This window comes from Benincasa hispida, chromosome 6 (genome assembly GCF_027475165.1).
Source record: "Benincasa hispida cultivar pf3 chromosome 6, pf3_genome.v1.1, whole genome shotgun sequence".
Taxonomy (NCBI): domain Eukaryota; kingdom Viridiplantae; phylum Streptophyta; class Magnoliopsida; order Cucurbitales; family Cucurbitaceae; genus Benincasa; species Benincasa hispida.
Window position 1 is genome coordinate 27,761,353 of NC_143483.1, and position 18,407 is coordinate 27,779,759.

At 36.0% G+C, this 18,407-nt stretch overlaps 1 long non-coding RNA gene across 1 annotated transcript; it reads right to left on the minus strand.

Annotated features, from left to right (window-relative positions):
- Positions 1 to 541: 541 nt before the first annotated feature.
- Positions 542 to 2,629, minus strand: LOC150035569 (uncharacterized). The gene is made up of 4 exons (XR_016530317.1): positions 2,063 to 2,629; positions 1,350 to 1,433; positions 955 to 1,275; positions 542 to 873 (listed from the first exon to the last, which is right to left on the minus strand). It is a non-coding gene; the product is annotated as an uncharacterized LOC150035569 (long non-coding RNA).
- Positions 2,630 to 18,407: the final 15,778 nt, after the last annotated feature.

Below are 18,407 nucleotides of genomic sequence, written 5' to 3' on the forward strand. Positions count from 1 at the left end.
CTTTCTCTTCCCCCGAGCTTGAACAAGAACACAAGAAGACCAACCCCTTGCACCCACTGTGTCGACCGCATCAACCACTAGAAGAAATTCGGGCTTTAATGTCGGTTGGCAACCGACATTAAAGATAATGTTATTAAAGCCCTTTAATATCGGTTGCCTTTAATGTCGGTTTTAAAGCGACATTAAAGGGCTTCAATAACACCAATAACACAATCTTTAATGTTGGTTGTAACCGACATTGAAGGTCTTCAGTGATTAAAGCCTGTCAGTTGCAACCGACATTAAAGCCTTTTTTTTTATTCTTAACCGATATTGAAGCTCGAATCTGTCCGTTTTATCAATTATTGTCCGTTTTTTAAAGTTCCCTTGCCAAATCCATTTTTTCGGTAAAAAAGTATAACATGACACATTATCATCGAACGTTTTGGCTATGACATATTATTCATGTATGAATTGTAAATCTATTACATTTAATCCACACATTCTGCTATAGAATTATAATTTAAAAGGCGTACAATAATTCAGGCCTTGAAAACATAAATTACAAATAATACAAAGATTATGATTTTACAAGGGCAATAGAATCTTCTGTGTAAGTTTCATTAGCCAAAGCTTTATCTGCTATGAGTTTCTTGTAACTAGAGCTCAAGCCACCGTACACGAGAATTCATTAAGAAAAATGATGGTTATCTGTGTCTTTCAAGGACCCTCTCAGTTCCACATCAGAACCTTGTAAAAGAAATTACAACGTGATTCTAATCAAAAGAGATGAGTTAAGAAAGAAGCTTTATAAGACTACCACCTTGAGCACCCCACAAAAGGTTGAAAGAGGGCAATAAATTGGGGTGACTCTTTGCCTTGAAATATACGACCCTTCCAAAAGAAAAAAACATATGATAAGGAAATTCCCAAAGATAGAAACTATTTATCATGTATACTTTATGTTTATGGTACCTAAACAGGCCTCCCTTTCAGCGAGTTGGACATTGTATTCGTCAACCGTGTAGCCATCTTTTGATCTTCCTGAGATTTGAAATAATAGAAAATGGTTTAACAACAATAAACACATATGTTTATGTACAAATGCACTTAAATATGTCATGATATGAAAATGTAAGGAGTGAGAAAACATCCCTACACTTGTTTACAAACAATTATTCTTTTACAGGAATCAAGAGTACTTTCATTAGATCAAGTAAACCATCTTCCATCTTCCATTATTCGCTGGACAGCAGTAGAACAGTGTAATTTGATAGGCAAATTCGCTGGATAAAACTAGAACAATGTGAAAATATTAAAATGTAATTTATGGAATCTGAAAAGAAATTGAAAGCTAGTAAGTTCATTACCTAGAGAATCATCTCAGTAAAAGATTAGTGCTTCCATCCTTTTAAATGGCCATCTTCCATGTATGGCTCCAGAAATCCAATGAACTGAAATGATGAAAAAAAATACAGCAATACTGCAATCTCCTAAGTAGTAAACTTTCTCCACGAATAAACTCTCAATCGACTAACAATTTCTTGTTGATATCGATAATATAGGAAATGCTAGACAACAGTGAAAGCAATTAATATGAAATCAATAGAAACATTACTTCCTTAAGAAAATTTTATTCCGCATGGTGCTTAAGAAATAATGATCGATTATCTCTCCAAATAGGATAGATTACTAACCTAAAGAGTGCAATATCTCAACTATAGGATGCAATGAACTCAATATGTAATTGCAAGCAACCCTATATGGAAGAAAAGAAGAAAAGGAAGAAAAAAATTGTCTAAAAAGTGAGAAAGAAACCGAACCATATATGTGCAGGCTAATATATATTTTAAGACACATCCTTTCATATAATGTTCTGTCCCTTACAAAGGAAAGATCCCTAATGAAGAGTTGTGAATCTTTAACATTAATTAAATAGTCTTATTCATTATTTCCAGCATTTCTTTCCTCGAAGAACTGGAAACTGTCATTTTCATACAATTTTTATAGCTTTACATAACATATACTTAGCTGGTATATATCAATTACTCCAAGATCTATAAATAAGAATGCAGAGTCTGACCTCGGGTTTATATGGAAGCACAAATGAAGATAAAAGAGCTGATCTTGGTAGGGGAAGAACATCAGGAATCGTTCCTGCAGTATGTGTCAAGCCGAGAAGACTTTGAAAACCTTCATAACTCAGCCCTTGGATTTGAGAATTAGATTAATCAATGCAAACTAGATACCATGCACTTCTATATAACTGATGTCAGCAAGTTAATATAAAAATTTGCTCTATACGAGGACCATTGAGAAAAGGAAAATACAACAGACAAAATAAAAGAAAATCACAAAAATTCAGACTACATGCTGAAATTCTTTTAAATTTTGCTATTCCATCATCATGGATTTTAGCAAGAAAGAAAACTCACTGAGATTATTGCAGCTAAAGAAATGTAAGGCTGAAATGGCACACTTGAAATAAATATAGCAATAACACTGTCAGCCATTTCTTCCTTTCTCTATTCAAAGATTTCATTATTTGCAAACCTGAAAACATATGAGACATAATCGTTCACTATGAATAAATTCACTATTTCAATTCAACAACTTCACCATTTTTATTGACTACATTTTAGTTTGTTTCCCTTTTGTTAATCAGTTTCTCAAATATTCTGTGCCCAATTTCTCAGTTCTCTATTGATTATCGTTGCAAACTGGTTCAGAGTTGAGAAATCTCCACCTCTCCCTCAAAAATATATTTCATTACGTCATTTAAAAAAAAAGAAAAAAAGAATAAGATGATGATAATAATAAACACATGCTCTATTGTCTACCATTTCAAAATTGAATCACAAATACAGTTCTCCATTTTTTAAATTAAAAAATCTGCTACAAGTTCTGATATCAAATGCATATTCAGATTAAAGAAATATAATAAAAACAATAGTTTACCAAGTTACAAAGAATAAAGCCAAAAGGATATAAGATAAAAAGCAATAACATATGTTACCGAGATTTCAAATACAAGACATTTATTGAAGATAATCAACATTCCTAGTTCAAGTCTGCGGCCAGAAAGAAAATGGGAAGATCAAAACTATGAATTGACATTGGCAATATTGTTATTATTATGATTATTATTAATTTTTAAAAAGCATAAAGCAAACCAGGAGAACTAATTCAACTGAGAGTGATCAATGTAGGGCACTGATAAGAAATTTATGGATTGTGGATCAAATAAACAATATATGTTAAGGTACCACACTAACTTAGTTATATTTAAGGTGAAAGTACAAACAAATTTGCACGCTGATGATATGTGATTAAAAAAAATACCTATTGTATTTGCCCCAAGCATACTGTACTTCAATTGATTTTTGGCCATCTACAAACAAATTTATAAGGCAATCCATGTTGAGGTGTCAAATCAACAAACTACAAAACTTGGATATACCTATTGCTCTAGACTAATAACAATGACTTTCAATTCATGATACCTTTTAGCTGCGTAAAGAAAGGCTCATCAACATCAAGTTCAAGTTAAGAGATTTAAGCATCTGCTGAAATAAAAGAGTCTTTAAATGAAGGATAAAGTTGATCTTACAATGAACTCAATAGGCATCAATTCATTTCAGTCAAACAATACAATGAGGTAACCGATTCTCATATTTCATCAAAGAGAAAATACATACAAATGAGAAATATATACTTGATTGGAGTCAGAATATCCTTTCAAACTTCCTTTGGACCATTTTCTCTCTTTGATATTGGATCTATCGTTAGGGATGAAAGGGCAGATAGTTTATTAGATATTGTGAGAATAATATATCACAAGTTGAAAAAATGATATGAGAATAATATACTAACGGATGCGATGGAGATCGACCATGGTAGAGACAACCGGTAGAGACGACCGACGACTCACTGGCAGAGACGATCGACGACCGATGACCATTGGCAGATTTGTAACCACAACTATAGATCTGAATATTGACGCGATGGAGATCGACGGAGACCGACAGAAAACTTGATGGATGTAAATGCGATGGAGATCGACGGACGAACGAACAGTGAAGGAGATTGATGGACGAAAGGACGGTGAAAGAGATCGACGGATGGTGAAGGAGATCAGTTAGGGTTTGGGTAAGAGAGAAATGGAGGCGGCGCGCAATAGGGTAAAAAGCGATAAGGTGAAAGGGTAAAATGGAGGTGGCGTGCGAGTGTGTACTGTTTAATTTTTTAATAAAATAAGAAAAAAATAATTACACCAACATTAAAGCCCATCTTTAATGTCGGTTTAAAACTGACATTAAAGATCCGTTTTATTTTTTTTTTTAAAACCGATATTATACATTTGATTTCACTTTTTCCAACTGACATTAAAGCTCGAAATTCTTCTAGTGAACCCTTTATAGCCATCTGGAGTTGCTATATGGTAGGCTATATGACCGAGCAAATAGAGAGGTTTATGGCATAATCCCATGCCTAATAGTCATATGTGAGGGCTAGAGGTGACATGCTTAAGAGGTTCTTAAGCTCGGTTGTGTCAGGCCACTACTCTACAGTCCTAATTTCCCAAAGCATATTCTTTATGATCTTTTGAATGAGGAATAAGAAAATGAAATTGATGATGATGCTCTTGCTCAGAACTAGGGGAATATCATGTTCCTTCTACTTGTTTCTTCTGTCGACATTTATGATTAGTGCACGGTTTGCTTTGGTTTCTATTTTTATTTTATTCTTCGGTTAGGTTAGATTTTCATTTTTGATTAGGTTAGATTTAGTTTTGCTAGAATTGAATATGATAGAATGGTTTTTGAGCGTTAACAATGTTTGAGCATGCTTTTCTTTTTGGTGCAAAGTAGTCCTTGAAGATGATAATTAAAGCATATCTCCTTTTAGCATGCATTGCTAAAATGCACACAAAATGTGCATTATTTTCCTTACATTTGGGATGGTTTTTTATATGATTTATAAGATTTAATGTGTTTGTTAGTGATGTTTAGGTTTTATGTTTGAGAATGGAATTATACTTAAAGTGAGCTAAAAAGGATCAAATTATGCCTAAAGAAGTCAAAATTGAGCAATTGATCAAAGGGATAGAAGAAAAGAAGGAAGAAAATAAGAGGATGTGAAGATCTTTCGTCTATCATCTTTTGTCTGTCATTAAAAGGACAACGTAACACATAAGGTAGCTACGTTGCCCTGTTACGTTGGAAGGTAGTAGGCTACCTTAATTGAAGCGTCACTACGCTAGAGCGTACTGTTGTTATGCTATGACTGATGATAGAAAAGAGCTGCGCGCATTAGGATACAGCGCCACTGTTCTACAATAAGCATAGCCTTATGCTACGGCAACAACATGCCAGTGTTGCTACACTGCAGCCGAGCATTGAATCGTTGCATTTCCATAAATGAAAGATCTTGCATTTAAGGAAAGATTTTATGCCCTAATTTTGCTTCCTCTATATATTTTGGACGATCTTCAACATTTGGAGAGGGGATTTTACACCTAAAAAGGGAGATCAAGGACGAAATTCTAACCTAAAGAGAAAGTATATGATAAAATGTTAGAGAATTTAAGGGATATTTTAAAGGTCGTTCGAGTTTCCGAGGTAACGATCAAGGTGAGCTTGGAGGATTCAATAGATCAAAGAAGTCTTCGAGAGGATTCTTCTTTGGTTCCCTTTTCTTTCTTTAAATCTTATGCTTGAATTGATATATGAGAATTTATTTTTCCAAGCTATGAGTGGCTGAACTTGCTTGTTTTAGGGTATTGATGATGTTGTTATGAGTTTAGATTAAGTTTAATTCTTTTCGTGGATATTGTTGAGCTCTTTACTTTTTAAATATATTTTATTTCATTCTTATTGATTGGCCATCGATGATTTTCTAGGTTGAATGTTTAATCGAGAGATTGAATAGTTTACTGGATTTATATTATTAAATTATTATTAATCTTTCATGCTCACAGTTAGGTTAATAGTGAAAGTTGTTGATGACAATACTTAATGCCTTGTTTCTTAATATGATTTCATGAGATATAGTTATCAATTAAGTTGCATGAGAATAGGCTATTTTGTAGATAAAGTAATCTTGAGTTAAGTTTGTAGACATAGACATAATGTTCATACACGATTCCACGAATTGATTAGAGCAAGCCTAATGAACTAATTCAATACATTAGAACATTCTTATTCTTAGATTTCCAAAACACTTTTATTGCTTTACAAAATCACAAATTCAAACTCAATTTCGATTCCTTAGCTAAAATTGACACAATTCCGAGATAGCTAAACAATAATCATTACCTTGATCCCAGAGGATGATACTCGACCTTACAAGCTGTAAAACCCGAACCCTAATCACTTTAAGCAAGAGTAAGTAATATGATGTCTTCTAATAAGTTAAATGAAGCCATGTTTAAGGAGGGATAGAGGATGGAAGCAAGAAGAAATAAGCTCTTGTGTAGCTAAGTGTAAACTCCGAATTCTAAGTTTCCTAAACAAGCATGTTTAGCCAAAGGAATGATATATTAAATATCTAATAAGTGAAAAACCATGTTATTTATAAGAGTTGTTGAGAAAGGAAAAGAAAAACACAAAATAAGAAAACTCATTTATTGGTTTGGTACGTGGCGGTTAGTCCTTGAATTCAGGAGGTGGCAGGAAGATTAAAAGGAAGAGAAACTTCGAAAGCTTGGTTTCGGCAATCTACTTGAGCAAATTTAGTAAATTTAGTGCCATTTGAAAGCTGGGAGAATCTAGTTTTCGAGGTTGTCTTACCGGAGAAAGAATTTAGGAGGAGAAGAACAAGAAGTGAAGAAAGTGTAGAGGAGGCAGAATCATGGATTAATTAAGGCTCGAGGTGAAAATTGGAAGCTCTAGGCTGAACTATAAGGTTTTTTTTGGCTGAAATTTTAAGATAAGAAATTCTAAACAAATTTTTAGAAGGAAGGTTCTTCAAAAGAGATCTAGATTTTGAGTTATGAATTTTTGAAGTTGTAACAGAGAATCTGTACATAAGCAGACAGCTGCTTGGGAAGAACAAGCAAACTGCTCACCATGGAGAGTTATAGCGAGATATAGAGAATGAGGATCTTACTTATAAAGGAAATCTCGCTAATTTTATGTTGAGGATCTCGCTCTAGAAGGAAATCTCGCTAGAAATTGGGCTGAATCTCGCTGGTAAGGTTAGTATCGCTAGGATGAAAGTCTACCAGGAAAAGCCTGATCTCGCTCATGAGGATCTCGCTAGTAAAATTGTCTTTGATAATGAAAGTTCCATTAGGAAATGAACTATTTGAGGTATTTTGCTAAGCATTCTAAGTAGTTAACCGGGAATTATGTACTTTCAGGCCAAGAAGAGCTAAAAGAGGCATATAATCCGTTAAAAGGCCAACGAGCTGTGAGTGACTATGTGATGCTTTAATGTTTTAATGATTTAGGAACTATGATTTCTTAGAAGATATTTCTCATGCTAAGTGTTCAAATGAAGTGCCAAGCAACATATGTTTGAAGCTATTTCTCATGCTAAGTAAAGCATGTTTTCCACGGAAATTGACACCTTTTAAATATGTTATCCTGTTCAAATACTTTCAGCATGTTTTAATATCTCCATTTTCATGATGTTTACTAGTGTATGGGTTTTCCAAGTATGTTTTCCATGTCTAACGCATGCTAGTGGTTTTTACAAGCTGGTTCAGTGTGTTTTAAGCTAACTTATTTCACAAAGTATGAAGCATGCGTTAGGGCTAAAGCTAATGTTGAATGAAGATTGATGTATTATGTTTTAAATACCTAAGATTGTCAAAGTACAGACGGTGGTATTTCTAAACATAATGAAAAGGGATACTGAAGGCAGGGAAGGAATCCTAAAGAGTTTCTATGCTATATTTGAAAACTATTCTTTTAATGCTCTTCGAGAACTTGATAGCTTAAGTGAGCCGGATACCGAAGGTAAGGAAGATATCCGAATAAATGTACCAAAGGTGCTGACGGTACATAGAAAACACCACGTGCATGTTGGTAATACGACGTCGAGGGATTGAGCAAAAGGACTCTCCCCGACTAAGGTTGACGTTGAGGGATTGAGCAAAAGGGTTCTCCCCGACTAAGGTTGACGTTAAGGGATTGAGCAAAAGGGTTCTCCTCGACTAATGTTGACATTGAGGGATTGAGTAAAAGGGTTCTCCCCGACTAAGGTTGATGTTGAGGGTTAGATCTAGTAGTTCACTCGCAACTAAGGATAAAGAGAGGTTGAAGTATGGGTCTCCTAGGCTATATACCAATAAAGAGGAGGCCGAAGTATGGGTTCTCTTGGTCGGTAATAGAAGTTGGGAGCTAGAGCGATGTATGCTCGTTCTCAACTAAGGAATAATGATGTCTAATGATGGTTTTAAAGGTTTTGTATACACGGTTACTTGGTACATTTTAGTTCCAGTATTATATTTTTGAGCTTTCAGTTTAAGCATGAGATTTATGTTTTTATTAAGTCACTCACTGGGCTTCTAGCTCATGTTTTCAAATGTTTTTTTTTTCAGGTAGCGGTCAGATTCCTCAAGGTTGATCCTGTTGCTGCTTGCTACTGAAAAGCCCGGCTTGTTCAGAAGAACTTAGGTTGATGGCTTGTTTATGTACTCATGTTTTGAGAGGGACTAGGGCTTTGATAGGAATGTTTTGGGCCATTTGTGAATATTTTTTCGTAGATGTTAAGTCATGGCTGTATGCATGTGTTTATGTATCTTTGTAGAACCTTAAGGGAGGCTTGCTATATGCGTATACTACTAATGTGTTGAATAGATTGGTATTTAGAATAGAAGGCTTTGGTGGTAGGTACTGGCAGTAGGGTTAGTAACTACCACAGTCATATCCTCATCCAGATTAAAAGGATAAACTGGGAGGGGGTGTGGCACAAGCCGTTTTAATATTATAACTTGACCACGTACACTTACGTGCAACAGAAAATCACCATATCAATTCCAATCAAACTTAAAGTGTACAAAATCAAGAGTTATCATTTGTATGCATGTGCAAAACATTCTTAAGCTAGTCTCCTGCATGTTTGAACAATCTAGCCTAGTAGGAAAGCCTAACCCTATGTGTTGCAGTTTAGTCAAAGCCACCTTCTTGTTTTTGTACCCAATTCACCTTTGTAGTCAATGAAGACATTGCCTACTTTAAGTTTGGGGGTGGAGAGCTCCTTACATTTCCTTGAATTCAGAATCATCATCCGTTAATGGAATGTATTCATATTTGTATGTATGCTGAGCCTATTGAAAAAAAAAGGAGAAAAATGAATAAAATGAAAAGAATAAAGTTAGGATAACACTCCTTCTTTCTGAGTTAATCAAAGTAGCTAGGGGAAAACATGACACTTGTGCTTTCTCTTGGAGAAAAACAGTTAATGAAGAAAATGAAGGCTTGCAAAATAGAGCCCTATGGCCTTGCAAAAGCTCAAGTTTTTTTTTTTTTTTTTTTCTTTTTTCTTTTTGGAGGAGGAGAAGGAGGGGGGACTTTATGTTTTTATATGGTGTTCTGATGAAATTTGTAGCTCATTAGGGATCTCACTAGTATACTTTTGGAACTCAAATTGTATATGAATAAGGTTGGGTGCCTTATTCTGGTAACAATATTGGATGGGGCCCACTCTGTAGTTGTTACAAAAGAGTTGTAAAGTGCTACAAACGATGTGATCCTAATTCATACATGTTATGACATGAGGAGTGGGGGCGTCTTGTGCAATGGGTTTGTACAAGTTCGAATCATAAAATCAGTCACTCTTACTTTATAACGTTGTTTACTGTTAAAGACCGACTATTTCAAAGCGATGACCTAGATAACTTGACCTTAATCCTGAACTAACTATGAACTCCTGTTTATTTGGGATTATCCTTAGATTTACATAGGTAAGGATTGGCTCAACAGCACCAGCTCAATAAACCTCTATTCAGGGGTAAGAAAGGGTAGATAGCTGGGGACATAGGGTGCAAGATGAAACTTACCCATTTTTAGGGATAGTAGAGAGGTTATTCTTTTTAGTACTGACTTCGGGTCTTGAACAAGGGCCCCACCCTCTCATTGGCCTTAGAGGGACTCAGTTTATTGATCGAATCACAAACCAATTGTTCAAGAGGATCAGTGGAACTTAAGGAATAAGAGGTAATCTCGGGGGTAAAACAGACATTTGGCCCAGCCGTTATTATGAATAACCTGTGAAGGGTTAACTTACTAATCATGGTTATATCGAGTGAACATAATATTTCTACAGTGAGGGGAGTACAACTATGGGCTTTAGTGGAGTGACCCATTAATTAACGAATGAGGGTTAATTCGTTGTAAAGAGTTTAGCCAATTAATCTCCGATCGTTGGAGCCCATGATCTGTAGGTCCACGAGGTCCCTCTACTAGCTCGTAAATGGATTAGCCTTAGAGTAGCATGATAAGTTAATTTGAAACGTTCAAATTAGAATTAAGGGAATTAGTAATTATATGTGATATAATTACGCGTTTAATACAGAATTGGAGAATTTATTAATGTAACGCCCCTAGTTTCCTACTATATTCTAAGACGCTACTTCATGCGTGCATAGGCTTAACCATACAATTTCTTTTAAACCATCAAATAAAAGAACCAAATTTTATTTAATAATGCTCAAATGAGCAAAGATATGAAAACATAATTAAATATTAATAAATAAACTAAAGCAAAATAAAATAAAATAATTTACCATTCGGGGTACCCTTAAACCCTACAAAAAAAAAATGAAGGAAATTAAATAGTCATAAAATAAAATTGATGTATTTTGCATGAATGTGTAAGATGCCTAACTCCTAAACCAGATTTCAAAACATGATACTAGATGCGGAAGCAGTAAATCATCCTAATGGCCAGGTCATAGATCTTTCTTGTCATGCGCTAGTCTGTCGTTACCCTTACCTGAAAAATAGGGAAAGAAAAAGGTGAGTATAAAAATATACTCAGTAAGCAGCCTACTACTAGGCCCATCTGTCGTTACCTTTACCTGAAAACTAGGGAAAGAAAAGGGTTAGTATAAAGATATACTCAGTAAGCAGCCCACTACTGGGCCCAGTCTGTCGTTACCTTACCTGAAAAATAGGGAAAGAAAAGGCTGAGTATAAAAATATACTCAGTAAGCAGCCCACTACTGGGCCCACTCAGTGATCTGTTATTCTATCCATTGGACCAAAATGCACAAAGGCATCATAGACATAGGCGTAGGCATAGGCATAGGCATAAGGGGAGAATCCGAAGACACGCTTTCATAAGTAGTGACACAAAGGTCACCGACATAAAACAAAAGTGGTGATCCCAAAAAGGACACCGTACATAAGCATAGGGTGTGGGCCCGAAGGCTCACCCATGCGATGTGCATAGCCCAATGGTAACACTAACAGCCACTAAAGTCTCATATGAACATAAGCATATAAACAGTCAGTACAATCTTAGACATAAGCATGCAATCAAGGTTATGAATCAACATCAAACTTTAACACCGTTACCCATACTCCAACTGTTTCACAGTCTACTCATACATCAAGCCTTATAACAGTCTATTCATACATCAACATTTGCCCACTATCCCCAGTCTACTCATGCACCTTATCACAGTATCCCCTTAACCCTTACGTCCAACTTCACCACAGTATGAATACTTCAAATTCAGCAAAATTACCCATAATAGATTTCATCACAATTTCACATATGACATAAAAATTTCTCAGCAGGCTTATCAAAATCTTAGGGCAACCGGCAGTAAACCACTTACCTCAGCATAATGAACTGTCCTAAAACGAGACCTTACTCCGCTCGAGAACTTCCTTCACCACCACACGTTCCTGAAACCAATCACAAATTCCATGGTGAAGGTTAGCTTAGGCCCAAGAATCTCAAAAGATAGTAGGATGCAAAAAGGGAACCAACACTTACCCCGAACAGAAGAATCAGGAGGAACCAACCACGAATCGGCAACAACCAGCACTATTTTGGTGCGCGATCGAACAAGGTGAGCGATCTGACCGCACTAGGCTTCGACTATCGATGGAAAAACTGATGTGCGACAGACGAACAGAGGCGGAAGAAGAACTCGACGCGGCTAGAACGCTTGCGTGGCTGGAGACCTACGGTCGAGCTACTGGAGGTGGTCGAAGCTAAAGACCGGAACTAATGGTCGAGCAGCGGACGGGGAAGAAAACGATCGGTGAGCGCGGTCGATGACGGATCTGTGTCTTCTGGTGTGCGCTTGACAGCGGCTTCGGCTAGGCACGTTGTCGACGAACGAAAACAACGTTCGGCGAAGAGGCGTGGCTGGAACGGCAAGGGCGATCGCGGCTTGGTTGACAGCGAGGATGACTGCATAGTGAAAGAGGGGGGGGGGGGAGGGTTTCGCGAATTGGAGAAGGAAGAAAAAGAAGAAAAAAAAGAATTTCTTTTTCGTTTTTTTTTTCTTTTTGCATGCATCCCAAGGCCCCCCAACCCTTTATAACCCTAAACCCCTTTTCTTTTTTCTAAAATTAACCGCCAACTCTCCTTTTTTTTTTTTTAAAAAAAAAAGAGGACAAAACTTTAGGGCATCAAAATTAATATTTAAATATGATTTAAATATTAAATTTCATGAATAGGGATTCACGATGGTGGAATTTGTGTAAAATTATTTAATATTTGATATTAAATTAATTAGAATTAATTAAATTATTTAATTAATTATTTATTATTAATTTTATTAGAAAGCTAATTTATGAAATTAATTTTGTAAAATGAATAAAGTTTTTTTAAATTTTGAAAACAAAATTAGTTTTGGAAATCAATTTATAAAAACGAAATTGAAAAAACAAAAATGGAAAAGTGGGAGAACTCCGCTTACATCAACCAAATAGCTCACTCAATATCCACCATTTCTTGATTCAATATTCCAAGCATGAGGTGCTCTTCATGCAACCATTTTCTTTGCATGATGGTCTTGCAATAAATAGGGAAGATTGGACTGAGAATCGAGGATGCAAAAATTGATATACTTGTTAAGTTTTGCTGAAAACTTGAGAGGTTGAAGAAGGTGTTCTCAAGTTGCATTAGTGAGCTTCTTTTCCAAATTCCTTTCATTCAAGTTTATTTTTAGTCCCACAACTCAATCTAAGGTTCCAAGAGAATAGTAGAGAAGGCCTTGAGGTTGTTCACAAGAAGATTTGGTGAAGATTTGTAGCTGAATTCATGTTTCAAGAGGTTCTACAAAGGTATGTCTTGAAACCCTCTTATTATTGTATGAGCATGCTTTATTTATAGCCAAGATTAATGAATTAGAATGCTTATTGATCCTTTTTGCTTCCATTGTATGCTGATATAATCCTACAAATCGAAGCATATTATCTACCTTGTTGTTGATAGTTATTGAGTAAGTCTAATTCATGTGGTGCCCACAAAAAATGTTAACGTTTTTGAAAATAATGATTGTGTTAGTTTCTATTAGAATTAAGAATGGGTGGAGAATGTGTATATATTTTTCGAAACGAAATATTGTCTCAAAGAATGATCACTTCCCCATTCCCTTATTGACTAGATAATAGAATACTTTGACAGGTAAGCCTTTCTTTTGTTTTCATGATGGATTCTTTAGATTATATCATATTTCTATTGCATAAGATGACTAAAAGAAAACCACATTGACGTGCCCCTTTGCACACTTGCATATTGGTGAATGCTTTTTGTACTGTATAATGTTCCACGTACCTCTTAGAGATGCATGATGAATATCTTTTTCAGAATTTATTGGGAAATGCATTGAGGTATTTTTGGACAATTTCATAATCTATGGTGATTTTTTAAATAAATGTCCTACTAATCTTACCAAGGTCTTGGAACAATGCATAAAGTCTAATCTTGTTCTTAGTTTTGTGAAATGTCATTTCATGTCCTCACATTGTATAGTTTTAGGGCAGTTATATCATTCAAAGGGATAGAGGTGGATAAGGCTAAGATAGATGTTATTACTATCCTCTTTTATCTCACAAACGTGAGGGAAGTTCGTTTCGATTTGGGCTATATAGGTTTTTGCCATATATTCATTAAGGATTTTTGTAAGATTGCCTTGTGGTGACGAGAAATTAGATATCAATTACTTAACAACTAAAATACCGTGGATGCAATATGCAATGCACGTTCTTAAAGTATGCGTTGATTGCCATGCATTGGAAAACCTATGCGTTAACGAATGTATGCGCTGACTATGCGTCCTGTCACAAGTTTTCTTATGCTCACGCCAAGTATAACGCGAACGCAAGTTTCTCGGGTGATCCGAGGTCGAACTCAGGGACTTGTAGCTAGATGAATGTGGTAATGTGCATGCGGCGGTTGAATAAAAGAATGGATGAGAGGATTCTATGCTAACACTACTCCTACTTGTAGCTAACAGGCAACACAATGAGAATATGAATGAGAGGTAAATACACGACAACTCTTGACATGAAACAAATGAATGCAAAAAATAGATAAAATGTGGAGATGTCTTCATTGCAACACTTAAGAGTGACCGCGAGGGCAACCTTAGTCAGCACAAGCTATGCGATCATGCTACACACACTAAAAGCCTAAATCTAGGACGTATGCAGTGTGTATGCATAAGTGTCGAGATGACCGCATACAGCCACCATATCCTACTTCCTGGATGCATGCAATATCCTATCCGTAGGGTGCATACGCTGTGTGATAGCAAACGAAGCTTATCTCTAAGTTCCCCATGCTTGCTGCGTTCCAATATGCTCTCTCGAGTCTTAGATTTGGATTTTAGACTACTCTCTCAAGTATGCCTAAATGATGAATGATGCGCTCATAAGACAAGGTAACCGCATGAACTTTGTTGACATAAGATTATTCCTATCTCTAGTGAACAATAACTTACATTGCTTAATGCGACCAACCACTTACCTTCTCGGGCAGTTAGTTGTTGCTGACTTTACTCATAGAAAAGCATTGCGTCTGCCTATAGATAGGCGTTGCTACAGCTTCACATTAAGCAAATAAGGTTTTCTCACACACTCACGCAACGCACACCTCTTGGTAGTTTGCTATATTCTTCATATCTCTAACCCACATGACTAAGTATGCGATACTCTAGCAATCTCAATAAGTGATGCAATAAAGGTTAAAGATGCTAAGTAAAGAAGATGGAGATGGAATCGAAGGAAACATAGAAATGTATTGAACACAAAATGTATTAATTCCTTAATCCCAAAATGTAGTACAATACAATATAAGAAAAGAAGAGAAAATGAAATGACCAGCTGGAAGCAATGACTTGCTTCCAGCGGATGTGCGTCAAGGCTATCGGTGGTACCATGGATGGGTAAAGGAGTTGACTCTCTCGAGATCTAGCTCTGATCGAAGGCTCTGGTCGTCACTCGGAATGGAGGAAGGAGATGAATAACTCTCAAGCTTTCTTCTCACGCATTAGTCTGGATCGCAAGGAAAAACCTTGGATAAGTTGAAATCTGCTCATCGGCTTCTTTATATAGAGCCTGGATCGCCGACAGCATTAATGGACTGCTCTGATTCTGACATTCGTGGTGTGTTAGTCCTTTCTGAATCTCTGCTGCTAACGGCGTGGTAGGTGAGATGTCAACATCATCTTTTGATTTTTCCGAGGTAGATGCGTTGATGTGTTCATTCCACCAACCTTGCATTGATCTCTCTATTATGCATTATCATGTAGCCACAATCATGCAGTGACCGTATTCGCTTAATACTGCAACTTTACACGATGACCGCAATCGCTTGATGATCGTAACTCCCATGCGACTGATTACCACAACACCCATGAGTTGATCGAACACGTTCGCCTTTGCAATGGAGAGTTTCCTTGCATGCGGTCATCTATACGGTAGTCCGATTTCCGCGTTTGCGTCCACTTCCTTCGTTAGCTACGAAAATAGACAATTCAACGTATAATAACACATAATAATGGGTTAGCCAAGATTCTCAATGCTGAATGCCGCAAGCTCATTTTCTCATGAATTTCTAACATAATTGCTGCATATTTTGCTTAACAGCCCTCATAATTCTAAATAAAAGACCTAAGATGACATGCATTTCTGTATGTCATCACCTTGCTTATGATTAATCTAGTGTAGAAGGATGTTGACTTTGAATTCACAAAGGAATGCAAATAGGCCTTTGGTCTATTAAAAGAAAGCTCTAACAAGTGCCATCATCTAAGCTTCACGATGGGACCTTCTTTTCAAGATTATGTGCAACATGAGCAATTAGGTCGTTGGGGCAATCTTGGAACAAAATATTGACAAGAAGCATCATGTTATTTATTATGCATCTAGGGCATTGAACCCCACCCCACACAATGCAATTACACCACAACTAAAAAAGTGCTTCATTATGTTGTCTTTGCTTTGGATTAATTTCGCTCTTATATTATTGGTCCTAAAGTCATTATTTATTTTGATCATGCAAATTTTTAAAGTACCTGCTTACCAAGGAGTCTAAACCTTGCCTGCTCTGGTGGATCATCCTGCTTTGGGAGTTTGATGTAAAAATCCGATCTCGTAAAGGTTTTGAGAACTTCATAGTTTATCATCTGAGACAGTAGTAAGAGAAGAAGAGGTCCTACCATTCGATGGTGACTTTTCTAATAAGGTCCTTCATCGAACTGATGTGTGATTTCCTAGTACGCCAATCTTGTTAATTACATTGTTACATATAATCTACCTATTGCTTTGAGGAAAAAAAAAAGGATAAGTTGAAATATGAATCTAAATAATATGTACGGGAAGATACTTATCTCTTGAAGTTATGTTTTGATCATGTAGTTAGACAATGTTTCCTAATAATGAGTTTGGGTCTGATTTTATTTTTTATCTCAAATTTGCATGTGGTAGCCACTTTGGTCCTGAAAGAATTGCTAAGAAAGTTGTAGACGTATACAGGAAGTCGTTTTTAAAAGATGCTTATGACTTTTGCAAAATATGTGAGATGGGAACTATATCTCGTATGAATGAAATCCTCTATATTGTTTTGTGAAATATATGTGTGGGGTATAGACTTTATGGGCCATTTCCTCATGTGGTTACATTCATACATTGCTTGCGGTGGACTATGTTTCCATGTGAGTGGAAGGAAAGATCACCAGGCTGATGATTCTAAAGTTGTTGCAAGTTTCTTAAATGATCACTAGGTTTGGCTTTCCTTGAGCGATTATAAGTGATCAAGGCTCTCACTTTTGCAACAAAGTAATAGCGTCCCTATTCAAGAATTATGGAGTTCAGCACCGCATAATTACATCATACCATCGACAAACTAATAGGAAAGTGAGGTCTCCAACCATGAGATCAAATCAATTATAGAAAAGATAGTGAGCTTAATAATAAAGATTAAAGCCTCAGCTCGATGATGCTTTGTGGGCATATTCTACTGCTTACAAGACCCCTATTAGGATCCCATACAGGTTGTTCTTTAGAAAGACATGTCATTTACTTGTAGAGTTTGAGCATAGTGTTGGTATATATGCCCTAAGATCTTATAGTTAATTGGTTATTTGACATAATAGTGGATTATTTTAAATATGCAATCATGCTCAATTAATATAATAAAAATCTTTAGATCACACAAATTTTCTCTTAAAAGGCCCAATTATAAACCTAATGAGAGGTAGTCCCAGTGAGGACCAAGTTTGAACACGGGGATTTAGTTAAATAAAAACAAAACTCGATTATTAGTTATTTACTAGAAATCTGCAAGTGGCTATCAAATAATGAAATGACGATTGTTGTTGTGTAAAACATAAACAAAAAGCAAGTAATAAACTAATGTAGATTTGGTGGTGATATTGTAAGGTGGATGCAACACAGTAGGGAATTAGGAAGAATATAGATGAGAAAATGGAGTTGAGATAAGCAACTCTTAATCCTTTTAACTCAACTGAAAAACTTTTGTTCATGTTCATAACTTCTTCTCTTGATGAGTTAACCGCATAAATCATATTACTATGATGCATGCTTATATTACTTGGAACGTAAGGTTGTGTTAACCTCTGAGCACTACTTGGTTTAGCGAGATCCATAACCACTTGCTCTCTCGAGTAGTTTATTGTTGCCACTTGATTGGATTAGCTAGATGGAATTAAGAGTCGGACTTAAACACTCACTAAACCAAATCAATTTTCACTTATCATCGAGCTTGTCGGAATGAAGATTAACTCATTCCAACTCACTAATAATTTAGCTACTTATGGAAGAATAGATAAAAGTTAGAGAAAGAGAAGATGTGATAATGGAAGCCATGATGTGTATTAAAATAAATCAAAGGTGTTCGTTTCAATATGAAGAAAATGATAAGTCCAATGCATAAAACTCTAAACCTCCTTCTCTTTCTGTTTTCATCTGTATTCCTACGCATATGCATTG